This window comes from Phyllobates terribilis, unplaced genomic scaffold (genome assembly GCF_046119375.1).
Source record: "Phyllobates terribilis strain yellow unplaced genomic scaffold, ASM4611937v1 Scaffold_801__1_contigs__length_655404, whole genome shotgun sequence".
In the NCBI taxonomy this organism is placed as follows: Eukaryota; Metazoa; Chordata; class Amphibia; order Anura; family Dendrobatidae; genus Phyllobates; species Phyllobates terribilis.
The window spans coordinates 329,535-338,333 of record NW_027363561.1 but is presented as its reverse complement, the minus strand read 5'-3'; the positions used below and the strand labels follow the sequence as shown (position 1 = coordinate 338,333).

The 8,799-nt window shown below is 47.3% G+C and overlaps 1 non-coding gene and 1 pseudogene across 1 annotated transcript; both read left to right on the top strand.

Annotated features, from left to right (window-relative positions):
- Positions 1 to 7,728: 7,728 nt before the first annotated feature.
- LOC141240247 (U2 spliceosomal RNA) lies at positions 7,729 to 7,820 on the top strand (annotated as a pseudogene).
- A 794-nt stretch (positions 7,821 to 8,614) lies between these two features.
- Positions 8,615 to 8,799, top strand: LOC141240229 (U2 spliceosomal RNA). The gene has a single exon (XR_012305512.1). It is a non-coding gene; the product is annotated as a U2 spliceosomal RNA (small nuclear RNA).

The window sequence follows — 8,799 nt, the reverse complement described above, 5'->3', positions numbered from 1 at the left end:
TCTCCCTCCTGCCCTGTGCTTCCCACTCTCAATCCCATTTGGGTGCTCTGAAGCCCCTCCTGTACGTTGGAGTTCCCGGACCTGCTTGTCCCTCACGGGGATTAGAATGAGGCTTCAGCAACTGACTATATAAGCCAGAAGCCTCCCAACTAAGACCTGGAGTTACACGGCTGGACCAGGGGTCCGTCCCCTTCCTGCGGCTTACGATCCCTGTCTTCTGACAGATGCGGGGCATACGGGTGCCGTCCTGCACTCGCCGTACCCCCTAGGATCCCTTCCTTAGATCGGAGCCTACTCCTCTGCTCCCCTCCTGGGCCTCTAGCACTGGGCCCTGCTTGTGGAGCAGAGCTCCTAAAGAGACTCTGATCCCTGACTGTTCTCCACTGACTCCTCTACCGAACTCTCCTGCCACCCTAAAATGGCTCCCCTTTATATACCTACTACTATAGTGCTCCCTTAAACTACTTCCTCCACCCACACCCACTACTGGTTCCCCCTACCTCTGGGTTCCCCCTACTCCAGCCTGGGACAGGGCTCAGCAGTTGCGCTCATGCATGTTGCCCCTCCAGCCGGCCTGGAGCAGTGTAGTGTTGAATGGGGGTGTTGGGGTTCTGGGCAGCACTCCCTCCTTGTTATGTTCTGCTACCAGAGCTAAGGAAAGAGAGGAGATCTGTCCCTACGATAGAACTCAGCTGAATCCCTACGATGTAACAGGGAACCTGATCCTGCGATCAGACCTGCTAAAGTCCTAAGCTAGTCTGTACGGAGACCTATAGATGTGGGGAAGGAATCCCTACAAGTACTAAGGACTGGGAGGAAAATGGGACACCTCCTAACAGAAATAGTAGCAGACAGACGAACAAACAAAATATATAGAACATAGAGGTCCGTAGACCAAGCAAACTAACAGAGTAAGATACAGAGCACAGGCTAGCTAGAAAGTAGTTATACAATGAAGTCCAGCAAAGCCAGAAGGGCGGAGCAGGATAATATAGGCCAACAAGGTCATGTGACCAGCAAAGGAAAAAACCTAAGAGCAAGGTTCTAACAGTACCCCCCCTTCTAAGAGGATCCTCCAGATCCCCTAGGACCAGGCTTATCAGGAAATCTCCTGTGAAACGCTCTGATAAGTCTGGACGCGGAAACATCATCTGACCTCACACAAGAGTTATCCTCGGGTCCGAAACCTTTCCAGGCCACAAGATACTGCAAGCTACCTCTATACCGTCTAGAGTTAAGGATGCGAGAAATTTCATATTCCCCGTCCACCACCACCGGAGGAACAGAGGCAGAGGCGTCACCATCCAACACAACAGCTTTTTTTAACAGAGAGACATGAAATACCGGATTAATTCTCCAGGAGGTAGGAACCTCCAACCTAACAGCAGATTGGTTGACAACCTGGAGCACCTTTAAAGGGCCCTACAAACTTGGGACCCAATTTCTTAGAAGGAATCCTCAACCGCAGATTCCTAGAGGACAACCAGACCATGTCACCAACAGCGAACAAAACCTCCTGTCGTTTCCTATCAAAGTAGTCTTTAGATTTTCTGTTGGCCTCCTGAAGATTACCACGCACATCCGTCCAAACTCTCTCCAAATCACCGGAAAAATTCTCCTCCTCAGGCACGGCAGATCCCAACTTGGAGAACGACCCAAACGACGGATGTCTCCCAGAACAACAAAAAAAAGGCGAACAACCAGCAGAAGAAGATGTATGATTGTTCAGAGCAAATTCAGCAAGTGGCAGAAACTCAGACCACCCCTCTTGATTGTCTGCCACAAAACAACGCAAGAACTGCTCAACATCCTGGTTTTTCCTTTCTGTCTGGCCATTAGATTCAGGATGATATCCGGACGAGAACGACAAATGAACTCCCAACCTGTCACAAAAGGCACGCCAAAAACGAGCCACGAACTGAGGACCCCTATCAGAAACAATGTCAGTAGGAACGCCATGAAGTCTGACAATTTCCTTGACAAAGGCCTTAGCGAGAGTTTTAGCGCAGGGCAGTTTGACGAAGGGAACCAAGTGACACATCTTGCTAAAACGGTCCACGACCACCCAGATGACAGTAAAACCTTCAGAGGGGGGAAGGTCAGTTATAAAGTCCATAGCCAAATGTGTCCAAGGAGCACTGGGAACCTCCAAAGGACAAAGCAACCCCGCAGCAGGAGTATGTGAGGACTTAGATCTAGCACATATAGTACATTGACGCACCCACTTAATGACTTCCTTCTGCCATCCAGGCCACCAAAAACTGCGACCCACCAGTCTCTTGGTCTCAGAGATTCCGGGATGACCTGCCAACCGAGATTCGTGACACTCAACAAACAAATCTCTCCTAAAGGTCCCAGGCACAAACAACCTCCCATGAGGAGTGTTAGATGGGGCATTCTCCTGTGCTTTAAGAATCTCATCTTCCAAAACGGAGTCCAAAGCAGCTATCACAACACCTTTTTGTAAAATGTTCTCCTCTTTCTCAGCACCGACTATGGGAGAAAAACTGCGAGACAAGGCATCCGCCTTAACATTTAGTACCAGGGAAGTAAGTAACGGAGAAATTAAACCGCGAGAAAAACAGTGCCCACCTAGCCTGACGGGCATTCAGGCGCTTGGCAGCATCAAGATATATCAGATTTTTATGATCCGTAAGAACCTGAACGGGAAATTCCGCACCTTCCAAGAAGTGGCGCCAGTGTTCAAATGCGAGTTTAATAGCCAATAATTCCCGATTACCAATATCGTAATTCAGTTCAGTCTCCGAAAATTTTTTTGAAAAAAAGGCACAGGGATGTAATCCATCCCCGTTATCCTGAGACAATACTGCGCCAACCCCCACAGAGGAAGCATCAACCTCAACCAAAAACTGCTTAGTCACATCAGGCTGCATAAGGATGGGAGCAGAGGTGAACCTCTCCTTGAGATACACAAAAGCTTCAATGGCCTCAGAAGACCACTGAACCGCATCAGCACCTTTCCTGGTGAGATCGGTCAGAGGTTTGACAATACTAGAAAAATTTTTTTTATGAATTTTCTGTAATAATTGGCGAAACCCAAAAACCTCTGTATCGATTTCAAACCAATAGGCCTAGGCCATTCCTGTACAGCTTGAACTTTAACCGGGTCCATCTCAAAACCTTCGCTGGAGATAATGTAACCCAAAAAACTGATTCTCTGTACAGCGAACTCGCATTTCTCCAGCTTAGCAAAAAGCGAATTGTCCATTAATAACTGTAATACCTCACGTACGCTCCGCCAATGAGACTCCAGATCCGGCGAATAAATCAAAATGTCATCCAAATACACAACCACATTTTTGCCGATCAAAGGTCTAAGGATGTCATTAATAAGATTCTGAAAAAATGCAGGAGCATTAGTAAGACCAAAAGGCATAACCAGGTTCTCAAAATGACCCACAGGAGTGTTAAAAGCAGTCTTCCATTCATCACCCTCCTTCATGCGCAACAGATTGTATGCCCCCTTAAGGTCAATTTTAGAGAACCACTTGGCCCCCATTAACTGGTTAAACAGATCAGGAATCAATGGCAGTGGGTAAGGATTGCGTACAGTAATTTTGTTAATCTCACGAAAATCCAGACAAGGACGTAAACCGCCGTCCTTTTTTTTTACAAAAAAAAATCCAACCGCCACAGGAGACTTAGAGGGCCTAATGTGACCGGCGGCCAAACTTGTCTGTATGTATTCCTCCAAAGCCTTCCTCTCAGGAATAGTAAGGTTAAATAAACGACTTTTAGGAAGAGTCGCTCCAGGGACAAATTCAATAGAACAATCATAGTCTCTATGGGGAGGCAAAACCTGCGATTCCTTCTCAGAAAAAACTCTCCAAAAATCCTGAATAGGAACAGGCAATTCTCCCCTATCCAAAGCTGCAATACGCCCGTTACAACACTTGTCATAACATTTATGGCTCCAGGATTTAATTTCACTGGTAGACCAATCCAGTACAGGATTGTGAAATTTTAACCAGGGCAATCCCAATATTACTGGAGAAGGCAAGTTATTCAAAACTACCAAATCCAATTTCTCATGGTGAACACCATTAATAGTGAGAGGAAATTCACAGACCTTGAGAGTAATATTCTTCAAAGGGGAACCATCCACAGAAACCACAGCAATGGGGGATGATAAAGGTTCGGGTTTTAAATGGAGTCTTTCCAAGAATCCCCCATCAATTACATTCAGAGTAGACCCACAATCAACAAACACCCGAAATTCCATTAATTTTTCCTGAGCAATCGTGGAAGCAGCTAAAAATACACCCTTGGAATTTAAACAGGCAATACGGGCATGACTGACCATTTTTTTTTCTTTCTTCATACGAAGCTCACAGCCTTTAATCAAATGACCAGATTTTCCGCAATAGAAACACAAGCCTTCAGAAAATCGACGGTCTTTTTCTTGAGAGCGAGGTGCCACCGATCCAATCTCCATCGGTTCACCACTGTTAGTACACACATTCTCATAACCAGAAACTGACATAGCAGAGGATTTGCTCTCATTAACCCTTGCACGCAGTCTCCTATCCACCCGTATAGCTAATTGCATAGCCTGTTGCAAATCTTCAGGTGTAGGATAAGCAATTAGCAGGTCTTTAACCCTTTCATTGAGCCCAGCAAGAAATAGACTTTTCAGAGCAGAATCGTTCCACCCTGTTTGAGTAGACCATCGACGGAAATGAGTACAATATTTTTCCACATTACCTGATCCCTGTTTCAAACGTCTCAACTCAGTCTCAGCTGATGCGACACGGTCAGGATCATCATATAATAGTCCCAAAGCAGAAAAAAAACTATCCACTGATCTGAAGCATGTATCACTAGGTTGCAAAGAAAAGGCCCACTCCTGAGGCTCTTTGCGCAAAAGTGACATTATGAACCCTATGCGCTGGGATTCATCCCCAGAGGACTTGGGTCTCAAACGAAAATACAATAAGCAAGCATTTTTAAATGAAAAAAATTCTCGGTGTTCACCAAAAAATAAATCCAGCAAACATACCTTAGGCTCCAAGAAATGTGCTCCAGGACAGTTACTCACGTGCTGACGGAGCTCGGCCACCTCCAGAGAGAGTCCCTGCAGGTGTTTAGCCAAATCCTGAACCGACACCATGATGGAACAGAAAAATCTTTCCTTAGAGAATTTGCAGGCTGGACTTACTGTTATGTTCTGCTACCAGAGCTAAGGAAAGAGAGGAGATCTGTCCCTACGATAGAACTCAGCTGAATCCCTACGATGTAACAGGGAACCTGATCCTGCGATCAGACCTGCTAAAGTCCTAAGCTAGTCTGTACGGAGACCTATAGATGTGGGGAAGGAATCCCTACAAGTACTAAGGACTGGGAGGAAAATGGCACACCTCCTAACAGAAATAGTAGCAGACAGACGAACAAACAAAATATATAGAACATAGAGGTCCGTAGACCAAGCAAACTAACAGAGTTAGATACAGAGCACAGGCTAGCTAGAAAGTAGTTATACAATGAAGTCCAGCAAAGCCAGAAGGGCGGAGCAGGATAATATAGGCCAACAAGGTCATGTGACCAGCAAAGGAAAAAACCTAAGAGCAAGGTTCTAACACTCCTCACCTGAGAGAAGGAGACTCCACACCTCTGGGTGAGGTGCACTATCTCTGTGGTGACTGAACCATCAGGGGCACCACAATTACAAGTCCCATTGTTTTCTGTTTGATTAAAGTGGGCTAATATCTGGCTAATCTAGCTGCCCTAACAAATGTTCAGTTCAAATACCCGCTCCTTGTTCTCTAGGCACAAATTGCTTAGAGGCAGGCGATTACCCTCCTCCCCACAGAACACATGAGAACTCATCTGTATGTTGGGAGAGATGGCTGCTAGCCAAATAGTGTATGGCCAGGCCACAGCTATGCCACAAGGACTTGGCTGACTCCTTTTCAGTAGAGAGGAGCGGTGTTCGACTCGAACTGTTCGCCAATCTCAACTTCGAGCTGTTTTGGGCGGTGTTCGAGCCGTTCGGCGAACACGAACAATTTGAGAAAAATTCGGCTGTTCGAGGTTATGTTCGATAACTGTTCGTGCACCAAAATCATAACTGGATTTTTTCTCAGTAATGCTGAAAATTAATGTTAATACGCAGTTTGAGTGTACAGTGGGGTGGGGGGAGGGGCAGGGGATGGATCTCTGCATAAATAATGAAGATCTCCATTTTTTTTTCTCTTTCCCGCATTTACAGTAGGGAGGTGCAATCTGTCAGCCTATCAGCAGCGCACACACGGAGCGAACTGCTTTTTTTCACACAAGCAAGGGCATGTGTCATTGGCAGTGTATGTCACATGTCCTTGCCCTATAAGACCCAGCCATTTTCCCCGTCACCACCATTTTCTCACTGCTGCAGCTGCGTGTTAGACGGCACTGCTGTTGCTGTGTGCGCTATACTTTGTGTTAATTTCAAGCCAATTTTCGCACAAATCTACAGATAGCTTGTGAGTAGGGAATAGTTGTGATTGCAGTCCTTTTGAGGACTAGGTTACATCAGTTCCTATCACTTTTTGCCAGGCAGGTCTGTACTAGTGCTGTGCAAGTTTTTTTCACAGCATTTGGCTAAATCTAGCAAAGCAAATCCTTTTTGGCCTCTTGCAGTGTGTGTTAGTCAGTGGAGTAGCCTATCTGTGTTGCAAGCTACACCACCTGTGTATAGAATGCAAATTTTTTTACTGCACTTAGTGAAGGAAAACCTTTTGGGCATAGCATCATTCTATTAGTCCATCTATACTTACCTACACCAGGTTGGAAATTCAAAATAATTTTTATCTGCATCTAGCTCTGAAAAAAATGTTTGGCTTCGGCTTGTAGCAGTGTGTGGGACTTGTTCTATTAGTCCATCTATACTAACCTCCACCAGGTTGCAAATTCAAAATAATTTTTTTCTGCATCTAACCCAGTCAATACTTTTGGGCTAATACCACAGTTTGGCCACTCAGCTCTGCTCGGTTCCCATTCATTGTTTTTTGTGCAAACAACTCCAGAGTTGTCAATTAGTTCAGAGGTCCCCAACCGCCGGTCCGCGGACCAGGACCGGGCCGTTGGGGTTTTTCAGCCGGTCCGCGGGGAGAGGGGGCCCCTCCAGCCTCCAGCAGGGCCGCCATCAGGGCATGACTGCCCTGACTCCAGTATGGGGCCCGGCCGGTAGGAGCCCCCTCGGAGCCCCCCTCTTGTGCTTTTCTCTTGCTTATGGCGGTCTCTGTGAGCTTCTCAGCGACATTCAGCCAGCCAGGTATCCTGCCTGCAGTAGATGGAATGTGGCAATGGAACGCTGGCTGCGCGTGTCATAATAGGCTCTGAGCCTTTATATACCTGCGCACAGCAGCAGCCACCTTCAGTCTGCTGCTGGACAGCCAGCAGCAGCAGGAGAGGTAAGTAATCAGCAGCCCTCCTGTTAAGGGTAGACAGCTGCTCGTTCCACCCCACCCCCCGCCTTAATTGGTTCTCCTCCCTTCCAACGGTGTTGAGGCGGGTGGGAACAGCAGGGGGTGAGGGTGCTGTGTTTAAAGAGGTGGAGTTATGCAGATCTAAAACGCGTGGATTGCAGCAGCAGCAAGCCTAAAAGTGCAGGCATGTAAGGGATCTAGAGGTTGACAACATGTCTTCTTAACGGGAGTCCAGGAGCTCATCTCCACAAATGGACTCTTCAGGATCCTTGGGTGGCTCCGTAGTTCGAAACCAATTCTGGTTATCGCTTCTCGGCCTTTTGGCTAAGATCAAGTGTAGTATCTTTCGAAAAGGCGGTTTTGGATGTTGGCCGCCCTAGTAGATTGATACATTATGCACACTGGGGTTTAGGCGCTTGTTAGTACCCCAGGTGGCTAATATAGTCATCTGGTGGAAAGCATGGCCCCCCAGGATCGACGCCATTGGGCCGGGGAAGATCGAAAGCCCGAAGTGTGAAGTGCCCCAGGAGTGGTGACCCTGGGGTGCCTTAACTCACTGGGATTGGGAACCCCACTTGAGTTTATGGCACATTTGCACAAGCACTTCAAATTTTCTTTCTTCGCACACACCCTTATTCCGGGCCTTCTGGCCTTAGGATGGGGAATTTTTCAATTCCCGGTCGAAGGTCCGGGCAGTATTATACTGTGAAACCTTCACTATTTATTTAATTTCTTTGTCACTGTGTGTCCACTTATTCACGTGTGTCACGTCCTACTAGGATTTTGTCGGGATGCGGTTCCCTTACGGGTTCCTCTCTTGGCAGGTCTAGGGGGGGAGTGTGTGGCCATCAGGTTCCGCTCCCCCCTGAACCCCCCTGGCTCTCCTCTTTCGGGAGGAGAGTGTTGTTGGCTCCCCTCTTCCGGGAGGGGAGCACAGTCTTTGGCTCCCAGTGCCTTGCTCGGGTGAGAACTCGGGCAGGTGCTGGGGGTAAGATTGGGTCGCCTCTGGCTTCGGCTGGAGGTGGCTTTTTGTCCCTGTTCCTCGCTGTGGCCTTTTGGCTCGGAGGGACGGGGAATGGTTTGGGGGACCCTTCTCCTTTTGGAGAGGGTTTCAATTAGACCAGCATCCTAGTGCACTTTTTTTGTGGCACTTGTCACTTTTTTAAGCGCACTCGGGTTTTGTACACGAATTCGGGCTTTCGAAGAAAAAAAAAAACAAAAATCTGTTCTTATCAGTTTAATATCTGATACGTCCCCTATCTGGGGACCATATATTAAATGGATTTTTAGAACAGGGAGATGGAAAAAGAGCTTGCTCTGTCCACTCCACGCATTGACCTGGTATTGCAGTATCTCCAGGACCGGTGCACCCCTT